Here is a 26,600-nt window from a genome sequence, read left to right on the forward strand (position 1 = left end):
TGATGTGAAATTTGCACATTTTAAAATGCTGGCTCAAATTTTTTAAAACTCTGTCCAAACTAAACAAGGCAAGACTGCAGATGGGATATAGCCCTTGAGGCTGCAATATGCAGCTCTGGTACAGATCATGGGTTCCTAATGGTTCTTCATGGAGAGGAAGAGAAAGAGAGCCTGGCTTATCACAGGCACTGGATAAATATTTGTTGAATGAGAAACAAGGTTGTGGGAGGATTATTTTTAGATAGGAGGAAATGTATGGCTCTAATTTAATGTAACGGTGACACAGTGGCTGTCATGGACCATGTATGGCAGCTAAGAGAATGCTAGTAAAGTAAACTATGAGACATCTCTATTCAAAAAATGCTTTATTCCCCTGTCAATATTGGCCTCTGGCTACCTACTAATATGATTGTCTTCACACCACTGGTAATTGACAGTGGCAGTAGAACAAAGATAAATTTGCAATATTATTATCACTATATTAGCACCATTGAAGATTAGTAATTGTTAGAACAAGAGTAACATCACTACATCATTAGGTAAGCATGCCTTATCTGTCCTTTGTAATATATGTAAAAGTAGTCAAATTTTTCTGCTTGAGTTAAAGTCAGAGTGTGAACTTTACATGACACACAGATACACAGGGAGGTAGAAATGTGTAAGAGCAGGTGCATAAAGAGTGTTTCCATTCAGGGTAGTTTTTTAAACTTTCTGCAAGCTGTTCACATATTAATCTCAGTCTTCTCCTAAGTATATTTTTCTGCTCAAACTCAAACAGAATTGAAATCACAGGTAGTGTGCAGTTCAGACATACAGACTAATCGATTACTAACAGTACTTTGTGACTACCAATTTGGGAAATTGTAGGAATGCCTGTGTATGGACTTACCTGTGTGAATTTCCCCCGTTAAGATGCAGGAACTATATCGGGATATCTCACTTCAAAATAAATATTGTCGCCCTTTTACAGATGAGAAAACTGAGTTTCAGGAGGTTCAGGTAACCTGCTTAAGGTCACACACTTAGCAAAGTTATACGGCTTGAATCGAGTACAGGCTGCCTCCAATGCCTGTGTCTTGAAGGCAGCTTTAGCCAAATTAAGTTCTGAATGACTTGTTCCTTTGAGTTTCAAGAATAGAACTCCTATTTTCTATTGTTCTAGAAACAACAGTCCTTCTTTTGCTGTGGTCTTTGGGGACAGCTACAGTTTTCCATTTTTTCTGAAAGAAATTGCAGAAGTAACGCTTTGAACTCAAGACCAGTGATTTCCAAGAGGAAGCTTATGACTACAGAACCATGCCTACATTTTACTTGTGAAGGCTATGAGACTTTTCATTTCTTATCTCTCTGTCTTTTTTATTCTGAAAGCATTTTGTTAAATTACCATTTCCTTGTTGGGCTTGGCCATGTGTGAAATCCTAGAAGGAGAAGTCAAGTGTCTTTGCCCCATCCTTTTTCTCTTTATAGTCAAAGTTCTTACACAGGTCATATTCTTCAGGATATATGCAATGAGGAAGGGGATTTTTAAGACTATAAATAATTAACCTATCCTTTTATGAAGGCTTCAAAAAGATGCCTACAGTTGTGACAGGCATGGGACCCAATGGAAAGCATTAGTATGCTTTACTCTTTTCTCCGGGAGCTCAAATGTATCTCTGCTCTTTGTCATAGTTGAAAAAGAAGCGTCTAGGGTTTCGTCTTTTAACTAAATGAATGTGCGTATTTGAAAGCAAAGATATAAATATTTAAATATGTAATATATAAGTATATTCACATATATCCAAATGTGAACCTATGTATGTATCCCTTCAGGCAGATGTTAATGAGATAATAAATATTAATACACTTTACAGGCATACAACTTTGTAGGACTCTGTTTTTTAGGCAAAAATATGCTCCTCTGTAACCACACCACACAGACTAACCATCTGTTCTAAAGTGTGTTAACATCCAGCAACTCAGTGTCAATTGGATCTGGCTTTACGGTATTGCTCGCTTGATTACGGCTCTCGCGGGGGGAGGAGAGCTTTCTGATACCATCCAAACCTCCAGAGTACCATTCAAAGCAGCTGGTATTCTATATATTACGTAATTATGAAGCACACAGTGTAGTTTAGAATACTTAAGAGGCACTAGGGTCCCACTTCTCAAAATATTTACAGCCTTTTATTCTTCTAAAAACAATAATTTGCATGCCTAAAATGATATGTGTACCTTTGCCACGCAGATTTCCTCTGGCTTCTTTTTTCTGGTGAAACTCACTCTGGAAATATCAGTGTTTAGCAGTGAAAAGGCCAGAGGGAGGTGTAGTTGGAAAGAAAGGGGACCTTAAACGTTTTCCCAGATTTTGAGTATCCAGGGGAAATGGGGAAGGTCTGAGTGAAGGATGCCCTGCTGAGGATTAGGCAGAGAATCCGAGGAGAGGCTGGAAAGATGAGGTTGGCCTTTGCATTGAAAGGGATGATCAGGGCTAAGTGCCTACCCAGTAGGCCAGCTCTGGTGACTCTTACTTAGAAAAGTTCTGAGAAAATCGGTTTTTTGTGTGCATATCCCACAGTATGGTATTAAGGTAAGGCTTCATGCCAAGGATTGGCAAAGTGACCCTTCTTGGAACTCAGTGAATCTGATCATGCAGTGAGCTCCCCATGTCCACTTCTGCCTTTCCAACTGCCACGCACCCTTTAGGACCTCATTCACTCGGCAAACATGAGTTGCGCCTCTGTGTGACAAGTGCTAAGCTGGACGGTGGGAATATACAAATGAACGTCGTAATATTTTCCCTCCAAGACTCAGTTGTTGAAGAGCGAGAGAAAGACGTAAAATCATGTCGGTGTATCCAGTTGTCCATGGCAGGGTGGTAAAAGCAAGGATGGGAACAGTGAGGGTGCCAAGGAGGGAGCGTTCAACTCTAACTTAGGGCTTTGCCATGGAGATGATGCCTGAGGCAGACGGTGCAGGGAAACAATTCTAGGAAAAGGTGGGAAGCAGGAACGGTGTGGGAGGGTTTTGAGAGATGGGAGGGGAAGGACATGCTCTAACAGTTTGTTTGTTTAATAACTCCTTTAACAAGGCACTTTGGAGTATTCCTGAACAACTGTATTTCTTCTGAGTGGTCTGTGCCTGTAAAGCATCTGGGGCTTGGCCTTTGCTTTTTACTGAAAATGTCCCAGGTGATAGTCCTGCCATCTTGACGGGAACCCCTGCCAGGGGTCAAGTGGGGGCTGAATATCTTGGGTGAGCGTCACATGATATATACCCAAGATAGAACTGGTAGCAGAGTATTTAGTCTGCCTTCAGTTCCATTCTGAAAGAGATGATTTAAAAAATAAGCATACTATGATAGCAGATTGAGTGAATAAGCTTCTTTTGGAGCTCAAGCTTAATGTGCCCCTTTGGTTTATGGGACTGTACTAATAAAAATGTACTAGAAAGATGAATAAATCGCCAGATCAAAGTATTAATTATACATATACAGTATAATGAAATGGTATTAAAATATTAAATGTGTACAGAATATATATTGAATATGAAATAAATATGTACAGAGTCCTTATGTAATGTTATTACATAAAAAAGACAAGAAAATGGGCCATAATCTTAGTAAACAGAGTACAAATGACAATTTTTTGTGGTTTTCTGTATGTATGCAAAACTGTATATGATGAAGCCACATTTATTTTATAAACAGAAAAAAATATATATGCCTGTTGGGAATACATCATGGAAGTAGCAGATTAAACAAAGTTCTATCTCAGGAAAGGACAGTAGGGATGCTTCTAAACCATCCCTAGAAAGCAATCTATTATGATCAGGCTGGCCTGAAAGTCATGTGCTAAAGATGATGTATTGATAGTTTCTACTCTATTCTGTTCAATCAGCAACACAAGAGCGCCTACTATATGCTGATGCAAAGCTATAAAAGATGAGTTTGTCTGTGGCCTCAAAGGGGCTGTAGTCTGGTTCAGGAAAGAGACATACAGACAAAAAAAGCAAAGACACCTAATAGGTCTAATAATGAAAGTCTGAGCAGGTTACAAAGGGAAAGTGGTTAATTAAAATGGAAAGGAAGCTTTTAATTAAAGCTTATCACTAACTTCCTTAGATCTGAAAGCCTTTGCTTCAGACTTCCTGCCAGATTTCCCTCCTTCCATCACGACCATAGTTAAGTGTTCTTTCGAGTGCCACATGCATTTCCGCCATGATGTAAGCTCCCTGAGAGCCACATCATGTCGTACTCGTATTTATATTCCCTGTAATGCCTTAAACATAGCAGAAATCCAATACATATTTATGGAACAAATGAGTGGTCCAGTCTTGTGTGAAGCTACACACCCAGTAGTAATAGAGAGTATTTCATTTCAGGCTCAAGCAAACTGTTTATTTCGTAAATCTGACAACTGCGGTAGTGAAGGAAAGTGGCCACATCTGATCTCAGCAAGTATTGATTGATTGATTGATTGATTGATTGATTGATGCTCCTTCTGCTTGCCATGTGGCAAGGGAAGAGATTTCTTCATAAAGCTAGTGGCCTCTGACATGCACCACAGTGGTTTTTTTTTTTAATAGTCTTTTCTCTCAGCTAAGGTCATGCTAACTGGTATGTAGGAAAAAAGTCACTCTTAGAAAAGATAGAAAATTCTCTCACTAAACCATAGTTGTATGTTTGTAGAAAGATGCTACCCAGAAAACAGTTATTTGTGAAGGGATTGGTTGAATCATCTTAACCACTGCAGGAGCCTGGTTTTTGTGTGTGTCCAGGAACTGCATAGGCAGCAGCACCCACGCTACCAGGTCACAGAACCTGACACCCCTGTTGTGAGTGTTATCATTCAATTTTCACACAGCAAGAGTGACAAGAGCTAATTGGCCCCTGTTTGTGTCCTTCCAATCCCATGAAGTTGACTGTTTTGCATAATAATCTGAATGGCTAATTGAAGCTCAAATAATTGCATTCCTAAATCTGTTACTAAGATGTGCCAGAAAGGTTGGTCCCATATGGTAAAAAGAAAAGACATTTCAGTGAGAGAAAATCTTTCCAAAATTTTGCTTCAGTTAAAAAAGGTAGCTTATTTTTTGGAAGAACCACTACTTCTAATGCATATTATATTAAGATATATTGTAAGCATGTGTGCATCGTTGTGTGAACACACACACATGAACACACATCTCTTTAATGGAATGAGCCAAACTATTTTGAGCCTTGGACAGTTAGAAACTTGAGTTGTACATACTTCAATAGAAGATAACGTCACATGGGATTGAACTGATGCTGTGGTCCATTTTGAAGAATAAAGCTGATGCTTTTTTCTATTGAATAACATGCTGGAAATTTTAGTGTGCTGGGCAAAGGGGTGTGAAGAAACTTTAGGAGTTGATGTATATGCTCACTGTCTTGAATGGGATGATGGTTTCACGGGCAGACACATATATCAAAACTTAGCAAATTGGTGCAGTTGTATGTTAATTATACTTTAAATAGGTGCAGTTGTGTGTTAATGATACTTCCATAATTAAAAGTCAGTTTTAATGTGCTGGATTAGAAAGCCCCCATACATGTCTCATCTTCATGAGAGACAACTAAGACAAATGCCAGTGTGCTTCATCTGGCAAAGGCCTCCATGTATCATTCCTCCAACCATCCATCATTCCTTTGAGGATATGGGAAAATAAAAAATAGTCGATGGGTTTTGTGATAAACATGTGCGTGCCCCTTCAGCATCCGGGACCAATCACTGCTTGCTTGGACCTGTCACTGGCCTGGAGAGAGGAAGCACCATGTCCGATCACTGATGACAGTTAGGAACTTAGTTATAATCCAGAATCTGGATTTAGGACTGCAACACCAGCACGTTATAGTTACCCCCTTGTGACCCTTTAATTCTACATGGTCAATTTGATGTCTTCATACATTGAAATGTCAGATTCACCTACTTTTATCTGACTCCTCCATACATTCTTTTCTTGCTACTCATTGCAAGCAACACAGATAAAACTGTAGGAATAGGGCAAAAAAGAAAGCATTTACAAATTTCAAGTGAATTTTATCAAAGGGCAATGGCTTTTGTGTGAAGGCGCCTTCTAAGAGTAAAAGACAACCTTATGTTTATGAATCTCAGTCCTACTCTTCCCAGCATGAGGAGCTGAAACACATCTTCAGCCTCTGTCTGGAGCTCGGAGAGGGGCTTCCCAGATCTGTGCCTGTTGGGCCCAAGAGGTGAGGCTGGGATTAGAGTTTAAGAAGACTGGAGTATAAGCTGCTGGAATTGAGGGCATTATGGGTGAGAAGAGGTCCTGAGAAAGAGAGGCATCTAAGAGGAAGTAGGATGTCAATTGGTGTGTCCTTCCCGTAATTCTAAGAGTCATGGTGGAGATTTCCTCTCTTTCCCACTTACTACCACACATCCAGAGGCAGGTATACTCTGACACAAGGGTGAGGAGAAAGAGGGGAACCACAACAATTGAGACCAGGAGCACGGGGTTTGTAAGGAGAAAACAAAAGGGATGTGGAAGCAGCAGCATCTCCAAATATGTGGGAGGTGGGATGTTGTGGGGGGCGGTTAGGGTGACCTCTGGACCAACTGCGGGTGGGAAAGAATTTCATTGCTTTCAGGTGGAGAAATTAAACACACATATGGTTTTTAGATATCCCTTTCTTTACCGCCATCATTTCTTATTCTCTTGCCTGAAAACTATTTGTTTCATTTCTAATTAGAATCAACATTTCAAGTTCAGACTTATTTTTTAGAAATGAACATTTCTAAATAGCATCCCAACGTCCAGATGTTAAAATGAACTTTAAAATTAAGCCAGGATCCTATCTATATTGCTGAACATCTAAAAACAAAGCACAATTCTTCTTTATAGGTTGGACTATCCTGTTATAATTACCGTTAATCCATACTAAATGGGCTTTAAGAAAACAGGCTTTCCTTACCTGAGTTCAATTTCATTTTTCGGCTTTAATGATTTGCAGTAGCTCCTGCTCATTTTTGTTAGCCATGCACAAATGTAAATGGTAATGAGCCTTTTGTGTATGTGTGTGAAATTCAAAATCCATCCCGAGTCTATTAACTCTGTAAAGAAAGTTACGCCGTAGGAGGCCATAGTAGTCTGAACAAAAAGGCTTCTATTGTACAAAACCAATTTCCATGTAATCAAGTTGGGCGATAGTGTTTTCTCTTGAGTGATATTTGTGCAGCAGTAGAGGTGTCTGACCTATTCACTGGACAGAGGAGTTCTATCACTTAGTGGGTGTAAAGGTCAAAGGAAAGAAATGTTTCCTGAATGACCTGGCTGAGATAGCAGTGCTTCATAATAGTGTTGTTTTCCTAGCCACCTTGATTACTATTTCTGTTGGAGTAGAACCTGGTGAAGCTGGTACATCATTTAACTAATTTATTTAGGAAACAGCAAGTGATTTCTGTAAATTGGAAAGTACCTCATTTTAATTTTAGACTTTTCCTTTTTTTAAAATGTACTAATAGTAATGATGAGCTAATATCATGTCATGTGGCTAACTACAGGGCCTGACCCATGGGGGAATTCAGTGAATCTGTGTTATGGAAGGAATGAATGAACCGGATTTCTCTTAAGCAATGGATGCCAAAGAGTATGACTTAATCATACTGTCCTACTCTGGAAGGCTTTTTGCATTTTGGCCTACATTGTTTATTTCCTATCCTTTTCTGGTAATGCAAACTTTAATGCGTGATCTTATAGAATTACTTTTTGTGTCAGTAGATGCCTTTGTAAGATTAGGAGTAAAACTTTGTAACATAGGCTGTTGTTCAATGATTTTTATATCCCTGACAGCATTTTAGCTCAGAGAGGAAACTCAGGAATCCTACAAGTACCCCCCCTCCACCACCACCCCTAAAGTGGTTCCACAAAAACCTCTGAAGGGTCCAAACAGCAGCCTGATTGTAATAAAAGTGGTGCTCTAAAGCTCGCATAGGATTGTCCCAGGATCCAGTACAAGAGCCTGAGTGCTGCATTTAAGCAACAGCACCACACTGATTCGCCGCAGGGCCCTGCCTTATAAATCAATGCTGATACAATTCGACACATCTGTAATCAGTTTGAGATCATGCTCCAGTATGTTCTACAGCAGACAGATTGCAATTTTCACTTTAGTTTTCTGGTAAAACAGACGATGATTGGGAAAGTTACCCTGCAGTATACCTGTTAATAGTTTGAGGGGAAAAAAAGGTAATATATTTTGTTCATTTAGTTGCTCTCGAATAGAAAAAAGTCGATTTTTAGTCTCTCCCTTTTCTACACTCCCACTTGTTTTCACACCACCTCATATTTTACACAGATGTGTTTATATGTGTTTCCCTCTTCTGCTGCGGATGACACATGCCTCCAGAGAAGGGTCTGGTCTCTGCAGATGTTTTACATCTTTGTATCCTTGGACCCTGGCATATCATCTACTATTTTTCAGAATGAATTAAGAGAAGTACACTTTTTAAAGTTAAAGAAAAATGAGTCTCCAGTGTTGACTCAAAAGCACATGTTCTAATATCATCTATTTGTACCTAGATCTATATTTGCAAACTTGAAACTAAACATGAACTCCTTTATCCAAAGCTAACATACAGAAGACCAAACGAAATGTATAGGAAATGCCACCAATTTAAGTAATCAATCCAACTGGTCCTAACAACTTTAATTGAACACGACACGTGAGTTTGTTTTGCCGAAACTGGCTTCATGCTTAAGAATTTTTTAAAAACTCTGCTTGAGCAATTTTTTTCAGTTGCCAATTTGTCTTGCAGTTTTGAGCATGATGGACCATTGACTGATTTCTTATTATTGTCTTGGTTATTTTTCCTTTTAACAGTGAACATGAACTTAAATCACCATTTGTTTTGAAAAGCTGATTAATGTAGTAGAGCACCTCAAAATACAAGACTCATTTTTTCAAAATACTATATGTGGAAATTCTTCATTACTTATTTACTTTCGTACCTACTGTAGATGCCATAAAGTCAGTATATCAGATCACAACATGAATATGGTCCTCACAGCCACAGCCAGGTTTCTGCATTCCTGATGGAATACCCCCTTTGTGAGGTTTCTGCACTCCTCATGGAATACCCCCTTTGTGAGGTTTCAATTATCCCATTCATTTTCTCTGGGAAAACTTTGAATAATTTTATTTAGGTGTCAACTCTTGGTTATAAAGAGTCATCCAGGTGAAGCAGATTTTTAAAATTTTCATAGGATTTGCAAAGCCAGAAATCATACCTTCCACCCTCCCTGCCCCAAGGTTTAAGAAACACTGCATTAAATGTACCTTATGTGGGTGAATAAATGAAAAAACATGTGTGGCCTGATTTAGAAGAGTCTTTAAGTAATTGTTTGCATATTTCCTTGTATGTTTGATTTGCTTATATTTTCTTTTTTTTATGAATTTATTTATATATTTTATTGGCTGTGTTGGGTCTTTTTTTGCTGTGCGCAGGCTTTCTTTAGTTGTGGTGAGTGGGGGCTACTCTTCGTTGTGGTGTGCGGGCTCCTCGTTGCCGTGGCTTCTCTTGTTGCAGAGCACAGGCTCTAGGCGCGTGGGCTTCAGTAGTTGCAGCACATGGGCTCAATAGTTGTGGCTCACGGGCTCTAAAGTGCAGGCTCAATAGTTGTGGCGCACGGGCTTAGTTGTTCCACGGCATGTGGAATCTTCCTGGAGCAGGGATCGAACCCATGTCCCCTGCATTGGCAGGCGGATTCTTAACCACTGTGCCACCTAGGAAGCCCAATTTGCTTATATTTTTGCTATTTTTCCTCTAATGTGATGAAAATAATGAAGTTGCTGGATTTTTTAAAGCAAGTTTATATTTCTTTGGCAGATTTTTGAAAAATAGTAGCAGTATTTACCTATATTAAATTTTGGGAGACTTTCAAGGCTCTTGTTTCTCCAAGAGTATCATATTGTCCCCAACCCAAACTTTCCCAGGGGTTAAGAAATTCCTAAAATTGAGAACTATTAGAATTGCCTTAACTCTTTGGTACTATTGAAGTTTAATTCCGTGACTTTAAAAAACAAAACAAAACTCCTTAAAATAAAATCCTAAGTCTTTAGGGTTTAAATACCAGTAATAGAACATGAAGTCTCATTCCAGGATACCAACCTCTTAGAAAATAATTAGGCACTAGCAGAATTGAGCTTGATGCTATAGAGAAATGGATGTACACTGTTAAATGCTATTAAAAGAAATCATGCACACTGGGATTATTCCTTAGTTTACTTAATATTTAGGGATTTGAATAAAATAATAATAATGGCAACAAAACTTACATTTATATACATAGAGGTAAGAAATAGAACTCCATGGTGTGCTTTAACACACATCATCTCATTCAATGCCCACAAACTCTCTGCATTGAGAGTTATTTCCATTCCAAATTATAAGCGATTGTAGGTCTAGGGAGGACTGTGACTTACTCAAGGGCTCTTAGCTGAGCAGGGACACTTGGATGGTGCTACAGTCCATCCTCAGAGCCAGATGGATTTCCACAGTGCTTAGGACCTGGCCTTCTTCTACATTTCGGCACCTGGATGTCCTTGGCCCTTCAGAGATATCTTCTAGTTTTTAAATTGTTTGTCTTTAAGCTGTAGCTACTATACTGCTTTGGAAAAATATGATACACTCATCTCGTTCAAGAATATAATTCTAACACATGGAATTTTGGATATGAATTTGATAACTATGGTCATATTCTAAGACTAAATTGTCAGCATCTTTGGGGAACTATGAAAGAGAAATTCTATGAAACTTGGTTTAAAAAATTTTTTTAAAGATTTTTTGATGTGGACCATTTTTAAAGTCTTTATTGAATTTGTTACAATATTGCTTCTGTTTTATGTTTTGGTTTTTTGGGTGCGAGGCATGTGGGACCTCAGCTCCCCCACCAGGGATCGAACCCTCACCCTCTACATTGGAAGGCGAAGTGTCAATCACTGGACCACCAGGGAAGTCCCCATTTAAAATTAAAAAAAAAAATAAGATCGGAGTCCAGTATGCATATGTTAACAGATATGCCACACTAAAACAAAACAAAACAACCTAATATAGAAAAAAATAACTCACAGAACAGACAAACTAGAAATTGGATAATTGCATTTTTTAAAAAATAAGTTCTTGGGAGGGTGGGGGGGACTCGAGGAGGGGGGAGTCAAGGAAGGGAGGGAATACGGGGATATGTGTATAAAAACAGATGATTGAACTTGGTGTACCCCCCAAAAAAATAAAAAAATAAAAAAAATATTTACAGTGGGTGAAGATACAATAAAAGAAGGACTTTCATGTTATAAATAAATAAATAAATAAATAAATTCTTTATAAAAAGGTCCCTAGGGTTCCTTTATGTGCTCAGCTTTCCTGGTGCATTTATGTGTTTGATTGTAGATCATTAACCACTTGATGAAATGACTAGGGAGAGAAAGAGAAGGAAAAATTGTTAAAGGTTTGGGAGCCAATACTAATTACAAAACAATTTAGAAATGATAATGCATTTCTAAATTTAAAATGTGAACTCAGGGGAATATTTCACTTGAATCATCCAAATTTTAATTATTGAATTTTATGAAGGACACCATTGGTAACCTAAGATTCTTTGTTACCCAAACTGATAAGTGTTTCATGCATCCGTTCAATGCATATTTATTGGCTGTTTAATGTGTTCCAGGCATTGTGCAGATCAATGACAAGCAAAACCAAACACAGCTTCTAACCTCATAGAGTGTTCACTGTAGCGCTCATCAATTTTATTTTGAAGTTTTATGGGGCTAGAAAATGTGAAATGATAATGAAGGATAAGTTCTTTTAAAAACGTACTCAAGCATCTCCATGTGATAACTTCTTTGCCCTCTGTAGTGTATCTTCTCTATACATTTTCTGAAATATATTATTGTAATAAATGATTATTACTTTCTGGGTTACTTGTAAAAGATAAAGGGAAAAGTTTTCCTTAATTTGGTTCTTGGCATATTTATATGGATGTTTTGAGGCTCTCGAAATGGCAATTATCATAAATATCCCAACTGGCCCATTTTGTTAGCTTGTGAGTTCACATAACATAGATGAATCAACCTGATGTTTTTTTCCCTTAGCTGTTTGGTCACCATGATAATTGGTTCTATTACAGGTGGGTGGTGTGATCTTAATTCCCTTTGGTAAATTTGAGTGATTTGATCTCATCAGTGAATGAGGAGTTGAAGATATATTTCAAATTTTAAAATGCCATCATTGTTGTGAAACTTCCTCTGCCTGATGATTTTAATGAAAGAAAGTTATCTATTAATACTTCACATATACTTACTTATTCATGTGGAAGTAGTGTAACAACTCCAAACTCTGTTTATATAATTGATCCATAGGAACTGGTTCTAATTCATTTATTTTTACCATGATTACAACTTTTAGTTGAGCAAATATTGAACTTTATTAATCCCACCTGTGTATCCTGCTGGGTAATAATATGTATTGGCACATGTATTTAAGATTCTTCAGGCTTTGAACAAAAATGTTGCCATGGGAACCTGATTTCATAGCCCATAGTCCTTTGCAGAACGACACCTGCCTTATGGTAGAGGTTTCCATGGCAACACTGTTGTTCAGGGAACATAGAACTTGAACAGAATGTGCCACGAGTCTCTTCTAAATGCGTGCGTTGATAGTCGTGATATTACTATAGTTAATGTGTGTATTAGAAATACAGGTGGCCCCGTGGTGGGCAGCCGTGTTGTTCTTGCTTCCAGTGAATAGATTCCTATTGAGTTTAGTAGTCACAATGCATTGGATTAGGAAATTAAAGCAATTTCTAGTCTCTTTTCACTGTCTCTCCACCCTCCACTCATTTGACCCTCCTGCTAGGATGTGGGGAAGTAATCCTCCACGACCGGCCCGACCAGAATGATCATAATGCAGAGCCGTAAGGAAAAGATGCATAACTAGTGTTTGACCAAGCTCAGCAGGTTCTATTTTAAAGGGCAGCATCAATCCTGGGAGCCTCTAATGCTACAGAATATTCTACTAATGGTTCTTCAACTTCCTCACTTATACTTTTCTTCAGAGAAGGTCATGGGCTCTAATAACAAAACAGCGTGAGGATGGGGTAAGAATTAGTTTTCATATTTCTGATACACTGTCTGGTCTCTGTATCTCTTATATTTACTTTTGACATTAAAAATGTCGACAACTTCTAAATTAAAGTAGCCCAAGTTCTTCCTTTGCTCCTCATATCTCTGTGTCATATTACATTTATGACTAAGGCTGTGTGGGAAGAGTATGCTAGGGCCCCGCAACAGGTAATCCAGGGTTATCACCGTGGTGTTATTATGGTTCTGTCAGCTGTTAGACACGTCCTCATCCATCAGGTGTGTGCTCCTCTTGCTGCCAGGTAGCTGGCATATTGCTGTTTCTTGGCAGGTCTCAAAACAGGCAGCAGTGGATTTTGCAGCAGCCTCAGCTGCTGTTCACAGTCTACAAAAGAGCTGACTGGGGGCTGTTATTCATGCCAATCATCCTCCACCCTGGAAGGGTATCAAAGGGACTTTTAGAGAGCACGAGGCTGCTTTCCGCAGAAACCCTAATCAGATCATCTTCCTTGATCAGGGAAAGGAATGTAGGAAAATGAGGTGGGTTAAAGGAATTAGAACAAGTAAATGCATTCTGAATGCATTTAGGACAAATTAGCTCAGAGTGCAAATAGAGATTGATTGGTCTGATTGAGTGGAAGCATAACTTAAGAAGCCTGAGGTCAGGCTTCTGCCAACTTAAGGCCTTGGAAAGTTAAACAAATACAGGGGAGAGAGAGAAACACATGTATTTATAAAGAAGGAAGGGGAGAAGAAAGGGAGGGAGGGGTGGAGGGAGGGAGGAAGAGAAAGGAGGGAAGAAAGGCAGGAGAGAGGGAAAACATTTAAGTACAGACTTAGTAATTGATAGACCCAGAAGTCAGCCTAGAGGATTGTCATTCCAAGGCGTGGGCAAAAAATTGGGAGGTGAGTTTCAATAAGAGGAAACTACAAGGAATGTAGGAGAGTATGTACTAGATCAGGAATCAGACAGTCTTGGTCTTCTGACTCACCTGTAACCTTGCATTCATCACCTCAGTTGCCTTTTCTGTAAATTAAATAAGGCCAGAGCCAACTCTGTGTTCCATGAATGTGTGTATAGATATGTGAATACAGTGGAGATGGCTCACAGGAAGCGTTTTTGTCTCCTGAACAACTACTTGGAGTAGAGCAGCTCAGCTTTTATTTGCTGAGCTCTATGATGAGCTTTCTTTTGAAGAATACCCTTCCTGGATTATAAAAAATTGTCAGACTATCGGAACCACTGATCTCCTAAATCCTGTCCAGCACTAATATTACATTCTCTGCCCCAATCTCTACTAAGTTTATAGAATGATGGCTTTTAACCATTGTGTGATATAGTTATGGGAATGTTGAGCTCATGGTCATTGCTCAATCAATATTTCTTGAGTTGAACTGAATTGAATTTCATCAGTCCTGGAAATGGACTGTACAAATTCTTTTCCTAAAATGCCAAAGAAATGATTTAAATCAATGAGAAGGCCGGTAACCTCAAACAAATCATAGCCCTGCCCTTGCAAAACTAAAAACAAGGTTTGGCCACTTTGGGAGATTTTGTGCAGTTTGGATCACTCGACCTTAAAGAAGCTGAAGACCATAAAAGTTCAGGGAAGCTAAAGAAAGAAAACTGTTGTAACCATGGCAAGAATACACAAAGGAATAGGGGCCTGGCCAGGTGGACCAGAGGAGGACAGATTAAACCATCAAGTCTTTAGCCCTTTAAATATGAAGATTGAGGGAGCTATAAGCAAAGTCTAAAACCTCTGAGGAGTAGGAATACGATGAACACAGATTGGTTCATCCAATTTTGGACTGTTATTCCAAGGGAATCAACTTTCCTTGCAACTTTAGAGAGATGTGTTTAGGCCAAAAGAAAGTACTGCTTCACACATAAAGGTGTTCACTCGTGGGGTTTATTACTCTCAGAGTTTGGATAAACTGGACATGTAAAACGTGGATCCAGTGGGGTGCATGTAGTAAGTTGATTATTTGGGCCCCTACCTCCTGCAGATTTCTGTGTATGACCTGCCTCCTGTTCCTCAGGTGGGCAGGGGAAATGTGTGACTCTCGGAATTTGCCCTCCAGATGGAGTGGTATTCTACCAAGATAGACCGGTGGCCTTCTCCTAATTCACAAGGAGTGGACTTAACTCACGGCATGGTCTTAGTTTCTATGCCTGATCTCACAATTATACCTATGAAGGGAGAGGCAAGTTCTCTCCTCCTTTTTTTCTCCTAAAATTTTTGCTTATTTTTGCTAAACTCTAGTAGGTGATGATTTGCCTCCAAAATATATGGGTGTACACATACACATGTATACATATACACATATATGAATGTATATGTTTACGTACCGGGTGTGTGCACATATAGATCACTAGGGTGACATTTCCTAGTGGTCCACCCAGAGCCCCATGATTTCTGAATGTTCTCCAGGTGGCTGAAGATGGAGATGAGGACACTTCAGATAAAGGCAGCCTTTATGTATTAAAGGTCGGCCGTGTGAGCCTGCCTTGGAGGTTCTCATTCTAAGGAGTTGCACGTGGTTTTATCTGGGCAGCTAGAACTTTGGGTGGGGTGAGCTGGGCCAGAGAGAAGAGATGAAGCACAATAAGGTTGGCGATCTATGTAGATGCCAGATCATGGAGGACCGTGGTTGCTCTGTTATAAGTGGGTTTATTATTTCATAAGTAATGGGACACCATGTAAGCACAAGATGAACGAAATGAAACTTGCATGTGAGGAGGCTCTTTCTGGAAGTGGATGGAGAGTGGTTTGCTTGCAACAGTGAAGTCAAAGAGATCTGTGGGTTTAGAGGTAATTTGTTAATAGAGGAGGGAATAAGAGGACCTGAATTTACGGTAGTCACAGTGGGCTTGGAGAGAAAGGAGGCGAGGGAGTTTGTAAGTCCCTTTTTACTCTACTCCCACCCAATAAGCTCTTTCCATTTACACTGCTGTCTCATTAAGTGGAGGGTGGTGTCGTGGAAGACGGGCAGATTGGGGAACTTTGTGAATTTGTTTCCCCCACCCCCCACCCTGTGCTTTCATTTCCTTCTCCTTTACTACTTGTTAAACTTCACTCAAGTCTTCTAGAGAAGGGAAAAGAAAGAAAAGAGAAAAAAAAATCATTCTAGTTCCTTAAAAGCAAAATAGCTCATAGCTTATGAATGAACTGAGTTTATTATTTTTTCACTAAGCCAGGATTTTCTGTAATGAATTTTGTCAGAGAGATCTAATTAAGCCCTAATAGCAGTCCCTGAGAATAGTAACAAGAAACGTATTAAGGAGGTTCTTGGTAGGTGGTTTTTTTCTCCTGTTGTTACCTCTTCTAACCTTTACAATGCACTTTTCTCAAAGAGATCTGTAGTCTCCATACCAGAGAATTATTTAAGTACAAAGTTACATACATCTTCCAAACACAAAAGCTTTACCCTTGAGCAAATGTAAGAGGGATAGAGATTCCTGTAGAGATGTAGAAAATTTGTTTTGTTCTCATGTGAGGAGGAAGTGAAAATATCTAGATCCGATTAATATACCTCATCTTTAAGTAACAATCATAAGTCACAAAAGAAGTTGAATACAAACTCTTTTCATCTTAAAAATGAAATTTATTTAATGTGGAATAAATATATCAAAGGATCCAAATCTCATGAAAAGGCAGGTCAAATTGTCAAGCTCTAATAACTTCTTTCCCTATTTGTGCAACTGTCACACTCATAAAAATTTTCATTTTTTCTTTTCCATTATGGCTTATTACGGGTTACTGAATATAGTTCCCTGTGCTATACAATAGGACCTTGTTGTTTATCCATTCTATATATAATTGTTTGCATCTGCTAGTCCCAAACTCCCAATCCAGCCCTCCCCTGCCCCGATCACACTTATTAATTTTAAAGTTTTTATGGTAAATTTAAGCATATGTGAATGCTGAGCAGTAAAACAACAAAAAAGAGACTTTTCACCCCAAATCTGCTCAAGCTATTAGCATTCCCTTTGCTCTTGCTCTTCCTCTTTTCTTCCCAACATAACATCTCGCAGCTGAAGATGAAAAGACTTATTGGATTCTCTGTTGTCAATTGGACAAGCCCTCTCTGGGGTCCTTTCTGTCAAGATCCTCAGATTCCATTTGAATTTAAAACATGCCTGTAGGCTTAGGGAATGTGGCAGCCGTGTGTTCATGGAAACAGAGAAAGAGTTATTTTTAAAATATCTTACAAGATCTTCGTTCCCAAGACTGGGTGAGGGAAACTTGGTGGATGGTTCAGTGTTTGTAAGCAGGGAAGTACACAAGAACGATGTGAAAAGGAATTGCGGTCACTTGTGACAGCCATTAGTGAATGCACACACTGAAAATTTCCAGCCAAATTTTTTTTCTTTTTTTTTTTTTACGTGGACCATTTTAAAATCTTTATTGAATTTGTTACAATATTGCTTCTGTTTTTTATGTTTTGGTTTTTTGGCCGAGAGGCATGTGGGATCTTAGCTCCCTGACCGGAGATCAAACCTGAAACCCCCTGCATTGGAAGGCAAAGTCTTAACCACAGGACCACCAGGCAAGTCCCAGCCAAATCTTTTTGTTTTTTTTTTTTTAATTTATTCAACCAAGACAGTTAAGGAATCAGTGACATTTGGACTGTTCCAGCAAGACCCTGTTGCTTTGGTAGAAGCTTAGGCTGCTTCTTCCTTGATTTCAAAAAACCGTGATTTTAATCTCTTATTAAAATCCAGAAGAAATGATCTTATACTGCATTTTCCAAGAAGTTATAGTCTTTCTTATTTTAGTAGAATCTCGACTGTCTAATCAGTGTTCTAATACTAGAGTATTTTAAGTTGAATTGTGTGATATGGTAGAAAAAGCAAGGAAAAAAGAAAATACAGTCATGTAAAGAAGAGAATGGAAAGATAATGCATGGGATAAAAGCATTATTGCTGACAAATGCCTGTGAGACTATAAAAATAGTTTAAATATAAAAGTAAATTTAATCTTATTGAAACATTTTCTCCCTTCCTTAAGAGTGTTATATATTTTTAAATGTAATGCTTACCAAATTCTCTTTAAAAATATTAGGGACAGGAATGAATTTTCATATTTACTTTCACTTGTATTATTATCCACGCTGATATTTGTCTCCTTCATTGACAGAGCCATAAAAAGGTGTGGATTTCCTCGTCTCTTTATGTGTGCTTAAATCCCATTGATTTTACTGACAAGAGTGCATTTAGGAGAATTCCCCCAATATTCCACAGTGTAAAATTGTTCCTGCAGTCTGTCTAGTCTCCTGATCACCAACCTCATTTATTTTTATTCTTTTTGTGCTCCTATCAACTGCCATCAAAAATCTCCCTTTTACTTATAATGTCCCTTCCTCTCCTCCTCTCAAGCTAAGTCACACCCCATCCCAGACCAAGATGACTCAGCTCTCTGATCACCCCAGTTACTTTTGTATCTAGTCTACAGCGCAGTGAATATTTTTCACTGCCTAATTACTTTATCACATCAGTATATGTTGCTTCTTTCTCTGGACTAGAAGCTTCTGTGGCCAGGAGTACTATCTTGTATCACTTTTGTATGAAAGTATACATTTACCACTTAGAATTAACCAAAGGCTCCCAAATCCTAGTCTGTAAAAAAATTCCCCAAAGTAAACAACAAATGATAGTAATGTAGTGAGTTACTAAACTCAATTTATTTGATAATTTTTATTCTCAGATAATGTTCTCTTGAAAGTTTAGTGTTAAATGTCCTTTTTGGAAGTAAAGCAATAATAATTTTAAACAGCAGGATTGTTATTTTTAATTAAAAAAAAATAGAGACTCAATTCCAGTCCCTCAGATCTTTTGGAACTGAAATGCTAATGTTTGAGAACCACTTGTTGACAGTCTGTTCCCATCAGGCCTTGGTGGTTGTTTCATCCTCGGAGTTCCTGTAACTTTAATTGCATGATTCCTTGGCCACTCAGCCTAGGCTGTGTTGCTGTTCATCTTTTTACATACATTCCTGTATCTGCAGCTAATTTAAAGGAAAGCCTCACTTAATACTGATCTTTTCATTTTCATGGCACCTCTGAAGATTACTGACAGCAACTCTTGAAAATATACTTGTTGAATAATTGAGTATTCAGAATTATTCAAAATTTAGAGAGCTAAAAGAAGTCATGGATTTTGGTGGATTAATTTTTATTAAGTGAATTAAGCATATCTATTTCAGACAGTAAAAATAGCAAAAGCCATGATAAATTAAAATACTTTCAATAGATGCAATTTATGGAAAGGTATTTTAAAAACCACATTGGTTTTACAAGTCCTATATAGAATTCTACTAAATGCTTAAGAAAAGAAAGAAAGAAAAATTTAACAAGACTGCCTCGTTTTGCTAGTGAGTTCGGTGACTGTAAACTTTGTTGTGGTTCCACTGCAGAGTTTTTTCTTCTGTGTTGGCATATAAAATAGTACCGTTTTCTTTTCTGTGTAGGTATATATAGTTTTAACATAGTTTTTTAAAGTCAAGAAATACTTTTCTAAAAAAAAAAAAGAAATACTTCTCTATTTTCTTTAAGTTGTGTCTGGCTATCAGTTCCATTCTTACAAATATTCTTAGTCTGTGGAACATATTTTCTGCTGAGCACTGTGAAATTTAATTCAGAAGTAGTGCTTTATTGATGCTTCGTTTTTGTGACCTTTCCAGTCCTGTGTTGGTGACATATTGGTCCTCTGTCTCCAGTGCTTTGAGAATCTAATAGATAGGATGGAATGGGTCAGATAATGAAAGTCCCTGGTACATTAACTTTCAATTTCATGAATGTCTGAATATTGCAGAGAAGATGAATAGCAGGACATCCTTTGCTTTTACATTTTAACATTTATAAGCTAGTTAAATTTCCCTTGTATTATCAGCAGCAGAGTCCAAGTCTACAATATTAACACATACATTTATATTTTGGAATAGCAGTGTAAGAGTTTAAAGTAATTTATAAACCACAGTGCAGGCAACTTACAAATGCATGCTACTAAAAGAGATGAATACATAGGAGTTTCATTTCCTATGAGTAATAGCATTTGAAGTTACATTGAGAAGGCTCTTTCTTTATTTCTCTTTGTTTTACTGACATGAGAAGAGAGTTGGGGTGTGTAGTCAGTCATATGACTGATCTGTTTTTAGGTACAGTCATCCCCCAAAATAGTGTTATTGTTTTGAAGCCACATTAATATCCAAAGATTAGCAAGCATAGTTGTTTGAAAGAATCTGTTGAAACAGGCTAATTTTGGAGATGAGACTCGGAATCACCAGAGTGATAAGAAATAAAGAAGGGGCCTGAGTGATTAGGTAAGGACAAGGATGAGAAGGCACAGAGCTGTTAGATTGCTGAAGTTTGGACAATGATATGTGAACTCACTTGTATTCCCTTGGGTAATTTTATAGACAGTGTATCATCTGCTGTTGCCCTATTCCATTCTCACATGTATTTATGGTATCCATTTTTATGAAATATGGCCAGAATTAGAAAATACAGTTTGGTCTTTTGGATTATGCTTGGTCATCCAGCTGTATTTAAAAATGTGTGACCAGATGTTACAGTGCCATTCAGTTTGTCATTACAATTTTATTGTATTTACTTTTCTCTGTAGAAGTTCTAGGTCACTAAATTGGGGTGAACCTGTTCAAAATAGTTGATGAAATGTAGTAAAATGATGGGGTTAACAGACATCAGACTCCTTCTTATGTGGAGAAATATGTATACACTGAAGTTTGTTGTGAAACAAACTGGGACCCTAATTTTTCAGAAATACACTCATTACTGTCTTTAATCATGACCATGAATAGACACAGAGAATATCAAGAAATACAGCAATTTTGGTGACATCAAAAAACAACAACAACAAAATCTTGTGCTCTCTTACCATGCTAGAAAAGCTGTTTGGGGGATCTGAGATTCTGCTCTGAGAAATGTCATCATTGGTTTGATTCAAAGGGAAACCGTGATGTGGAAACTTCACCTAACCTGACTCTTCAAATACATAATTAAGTGTATGTAGTATATGCTTTTATATTTTGACAAAGAAATGGAAAGTCAGTCTACATTAAGGTAGGGAGTACATGGAAGTGTGTAATGCCTATGGTGTTTGGACCTGTCTGATTTCTTTGAGAAGACATCAGGCTTTCAGCTCTGGTTCCATGTGCTCCCATGGTGGCATTGTTCTCTTAGAGGGGTCATCTGTTTTCTAAGCTGCTATTTCATTTAGATAAATACTGAGGAACCTTTATCTTCAGCTCATCTCAACTTCAACCCAGTTCACATATGTAATGTCCATGCATAATGGACCACCTCAGCCTTCATTTCACCCTGTTTAGATCTTCCAGGTGCTCTCACCTTAGACAAGGCATCATTGGCAGAGACTTAGTGGCATGCCTTGCATTTTCCTACTGTGCCATTCCTGAGCCTGTTTACTCTGAGATCCATTCTGCACCTTTCCAACTATTCCCTGCTCTGCTCCATATCACAAGTGGCTGACTGACCCCAGCAGCTCCCATATCAGCTGCATTCTGGTAGGGTTGGGCCAATGGGAGAATGGGCACTGGTGTGAGATTGGGGAGGTAGAGGAAGAAGCTAGGATATATCTCCCCCTCCCATTGCTTCAGTAGGATCTCCAGAAGGAGCTGCATCTTCTCCTTGGTTCCAGTTCCTTCTGAATAGATCCTCTAAGATTCCAGATTTTGCTGGGTGATGCAAATCCCTAGTCTTGGTTACATCACATCTGCCCTCTGTGCCTCTCTCCTAAAGGTAGCAGTAGCCTCCTACTATGTTTTTCTGCAGGTTATATCCCGGTCCACTTTTGGCTTCTCAGCTCTTTCATTACCTATGTAGACAAGTCTTTGCACCAAATATATTCTTGTTTAACATAAAGGGTTGTTTCTATTTTCCTAGTTGGAGCCTGACTAATATACACTGTAACTATTCCATATACATTCTCCCCTACACACTACTCTCAAAGAAGGCTAAGTCCAAAATTTCTCATCCAGCTGATCCCTTCAGCTGTATCAGACTAAATATCTCACTTCCTGATGAGTGTTTTAATTGGTTAGTGTGCAGATTCAAAAGGATTACCATCTCAAATTCTTCTTGCCTAGTGTACATAGCTAGAAATTATCTGTCTACCTCTGGACTTTTCAGGTTCTTTGTACTTACATTAAGCATTTACCAATACTGCTTTTATTTTAAAAGCATGTCTTCTCAGCCCTACTAGACTGTAAACCTGTAAACTCAGTCACTGTATCTTTTCTGTGTATCCCTCATGGCCCTAGTGCAATATCATGTACTGCACTTAGTAGGTGCTAAAAATATTTCTCAAATGAGTAAATGACAATTTGCTTTCAAACCAAAAATGAAGTTTATATACAGAGACTCCTTTGAGAGTAATGATGTTGGTTGCCAATTGCTAGAAAGAAACCAAAAGAAAAATGGAGAACTCATTCTTCTGAAACACCTGAGAAAGTTGGACTACATATATGAAAAAGATGTACCATGATATATTGATAGACCGGTTGAGAGTGTTAATATTCTCTTCCTAGAGATAGACTTGCCCTTCAATTTTACCAAGAGTATTAATCTAATAAGTATTTTCTTACATTCTGGTGGTTACTTTGTTTTCTTTTATATAAGTGGATACGGTTGGTTGGTGGTGGTCTACCCAGTGTTCACACTCCTCTTACTCCTTTCTGTGTACTTTCATCTCAAAGCTCATGGCTTCTGAGAAAAGATAGCACTTTCCTCAGCTAAGGATTGGAAACATATTAGTCTAAACCAGTCAGGGAAGTCTGATTCTCCTCACTATGGTGATTGGTTCAGATAACCCAAACATAAGCCAATCAGCTCATGGAGTTCCTCTGGCCAATCTGGACTGAGATTGATTCAAGAAAGGATTTATAACTCAATTTAGGTCAGTGAGGCATAGAAGAAAAATCTAGAAACTTCTGAGGAAGTTGCTGGAAGAAACGTTCTGTCCCATTCTAGACTATGCAGTATGTAGATGTGATGCTTAGAACTGCTACAAGCATCCTTGCTTCCATGATGGAAACCAGCATTAGGATGAAGCTGACTCTATGGAAAACAGAGTGGAGAGATGTAAGTAAACTGGGTCCTTGGTAACATCACCGAGTAATTGACTAGAGTTACTCCTACCTCTAGACTCTCCTATTGACTAAAACTTTGAGTAGGGTTTGCTTTTGAATGCATTTGAAAATATCTCAAGTGACAGACCATGCTGTGAACTAAAATATTCAACTCAAATATTGCATCAATGAAGTCGCTAAACACAAGTGGGAAAATTAGACTATCAGAGGAGGAACCAAAGGGGCACAACTCTCATGGCTCCTCAGTGATCTTAGCCTTCCTTCTTTCTTGCTTTCCTTTCTTGTAGCCATTGCCCTCAAGATGCTCACAGTATAGTGGCCCACTTTTAATATGGGATATTTAGGGACTTCCCTGGTGGTCCAGTGATTAAGGTTCAATCCCTGGTAAGGGAATTAAGATCCCACATGTGCTGCAGCATGGCCAAAAAAAAAAAAAAAAGGATTATTTAATTATCAAAGTATGTGTAGTGTTAAGGGAGCATGTATAGGCAGTGCTTGCTTCACTCAACAGACTAAAAAGGAATTTAGGATTCTCAAGTACAGATGACCTTGGAAGAGAGATTTGCGTGACTAGAAGCCCTACACCGATAAACTTTGACGTGTGGAACAATAAAGCTTCAAAGTTACAGAACTGTTGGAAAAAACATATGAATTGGCCATTGAAATGTTATGACAAATACCAGGAAGTAAAAATACAGAATGAAGGGTTGGAGTTTGAGTAAGAACCTAGAGTCAAAACATAACATGATTTAGATCTAAGCACATGGGTCTTGGAATAATCAGACAGACTTTTGTGTTCAATTCTTGGCTCTGTCTTTGGACCAAGCTTTCTTGTCTGTAAAATGGAGGTAATAATACTTGTCTCATAGTATTATAAAAATTGAATGAGGTGGGACTTCCCTGGTGGCACAGTGGTTAAGAATCCACCTGCCAATATAAGGGACATAGATTCAATCCCTGGTCTGGGAAAATCCCACGTGCCCCAGAGCAACTAAGCCTGTGCACCACAACTACTAAGCCTGGGCTCTAGAGCCTGTGAGCCACAACTACTGAGCCCAAGTGCCACAACTACTGAAGCCCATGCACCCTAGAACCCTCGCTCTGCAACAAGAGAATCCACCACAATGAGAAGCCCACGCACCACAACGAAGAGTGGCCCCCTCTAGCCACAACTAGAGAAAGCCTGCATGCAGCAACAAAGATCCAATGCAGACAATATTTAAATAAATAAATTTAGAAAAAAAAATTTAATGAGGTGTATTCAGATGCTCATAGGATATTGCCTAACACATAGTAGGCACTAAGAATAACCTCCTCCTCCTTTTATTATTATTGTTCATCATTAAGCAGTGGCTGTTAGTTCTCGACTTCTTGTTCTTTGACGCTATTTTCCTGAGTTACCTTCAGTCAACCTGAATCTGGAGGAGTGAGACTTCCTCAGCCTTGGATTTGTGCAATATCTCTGAGTTGACATATCCCAGGGATAGATGACAGGTAGGTAAGATTTATCTAGGGTCAGGTTTGAAGAGTAAACTTTATGAAACTAGGACTTACTTGTAAGCCATACTCACTTGCTGTGAGTAAGAAAAGCAAACAGCAGCCCTTCACTCTTAGTAGGGACTGTGTCAAAGTAGAGTTACAGATGGGGCTACAGAAAGAGGCCAAAAGCACATGCAAGAAGTCAAGGCAGCCACTGACATTTCAAGGTCAAAGGCAAGGACATCCTGGGGCCTGGAGGAAATAACACTGTTTGACATTCATCTCCAACATTTTTATACAGGTATAAAAACGTCTAAATGAATTTCTGTAGCTTGAATGTTATAAGCTCTGAGACGTCATCTACAATTATCCCAACCTCAGTGGCTTCTACTTATGGATCCTTTGCCACTGTGCCCACGCTTCTGTACCATCACTTATCTACTTCATTGTATTTCAGTGCTCATATGTGTACTGATCTCCTGATTAAGGGGACCACACCATATTCTTTTCTTTTTTGCATTGTCTCAAGAGCCTAGCTTAGGCTCTAGAGGAAGAAATATATGTCACAAGATTCCAATTGGGCAGAGTCCTGTTTCTACCCAGATCAGAGTTTGAAGCATCTGTGTCCCCCACAAAATCTTTAAAATAACACTTTTTAAAGTCTCCATACTCAGGGACTTCCCCGGAGGTCCAGTGGTTAGAACTTTACTTTCCAATACAGGGGGTGCAGGTACAGTCCCTGGTCAGGGAGCTAGGATCCCACATGCCTCGTGGCCAAAAAAACAAAATATAAAACAGAAGCAATATTGTAACAAATTCAATAAAGACTTAAAAAAAATAAGTTGGACTTCAAATTAGAAAATAAATAGAACAGACTAATTGAATTAAAAAAATAAAGTCTCTATGTTTGTAATATGCTTATAGAGAATTCGATGTCTGGATCAATTCAGTAGTTTATCAAGTCTTAAAAAGGCACATTTGAATGTGACCCTCATGGCTTATAAGAAAAATGATAGAAGTGACATTTATAAAGTGCCTATTATGTGTCAAAAGGCACTATTCAAACATTATCCCATCTATTCCTCGTGATAGTCACGTGAGGGAGATGTTATTAAGGCTGTTTTAAAATGGAGAAACTGGAGCTCAGAAGTATTCAGTAACTTGTCTGAGGAAAGTGGCCGAGTTGAGACTGAGAGTCAAGCCTTTGATCCAAAGCTCATGCTTTTTCACTGTGTATTTAATGTTTCTAAATAGATGTTTCTTTTCATTATGATGTTTAGTATTCATCAAAGGAAATGTCTGTATATGTAAATTCCCTGCACTGATAAACCGAGTGATTATTTATAGCCTTTTGACATTTGCTGAGTTTTCCGCTCACATTTACATTAGCCTGACAGCCCCTAGAGAAGGCCTGGGAATGTTTTGATGGCATGTCAGAGATTTCTAATGTATACTCACTGACTCTTTCTACAAACATTTATTGAATGTTTTCTATGTGCAAGTCTCTGTGCTCAGGTAAAACATATAAAATCTTCAAGGTGTGGTTACATAGAACATCCATGGCAATCATTATTAAAGAATTATTCTGGGTAGGGGTTCAGAAATACATGTCCATGTGTCACATGGTGACTTATCTGTGAGAACTAGGTATATTCTTGGCAATCCAAAGAGAGGCATTTAGACTTGGGAAGGCAGGCACAGGACATAGGCAGAAGAAGAAGAAAAACTCAACAGGAAGGGCAAAAGAGTTGAAACTTGGAAAACATTTATAATCAAAGAACCCTGACCTGCAGTAGAAGAAGAGTGAAAGACATGATATAGAAAACAAGAATTTTCAAGTAGGATCTCTTCTGTTTAGGAATGTGTGATCTTGGGCACCTTAATTCCCTGAA

The sequence above is a fragment of the Hippopotamus amphibius genome, chromosome 6 (assembly GCF_030028045.1).
Source record: "Hippopotamus amphibius kiboko isolate mHipAmp2 chromosome 6, mHipAmp2.hap2, whole genome shotgun sequence".
Lineage (NCBI taxonomy): Eukaryota > Metazoa > Chordata > Mammalia > Artiodactyla > Hippopotamidae > Hippopotamus > Hippopotamus amphibius.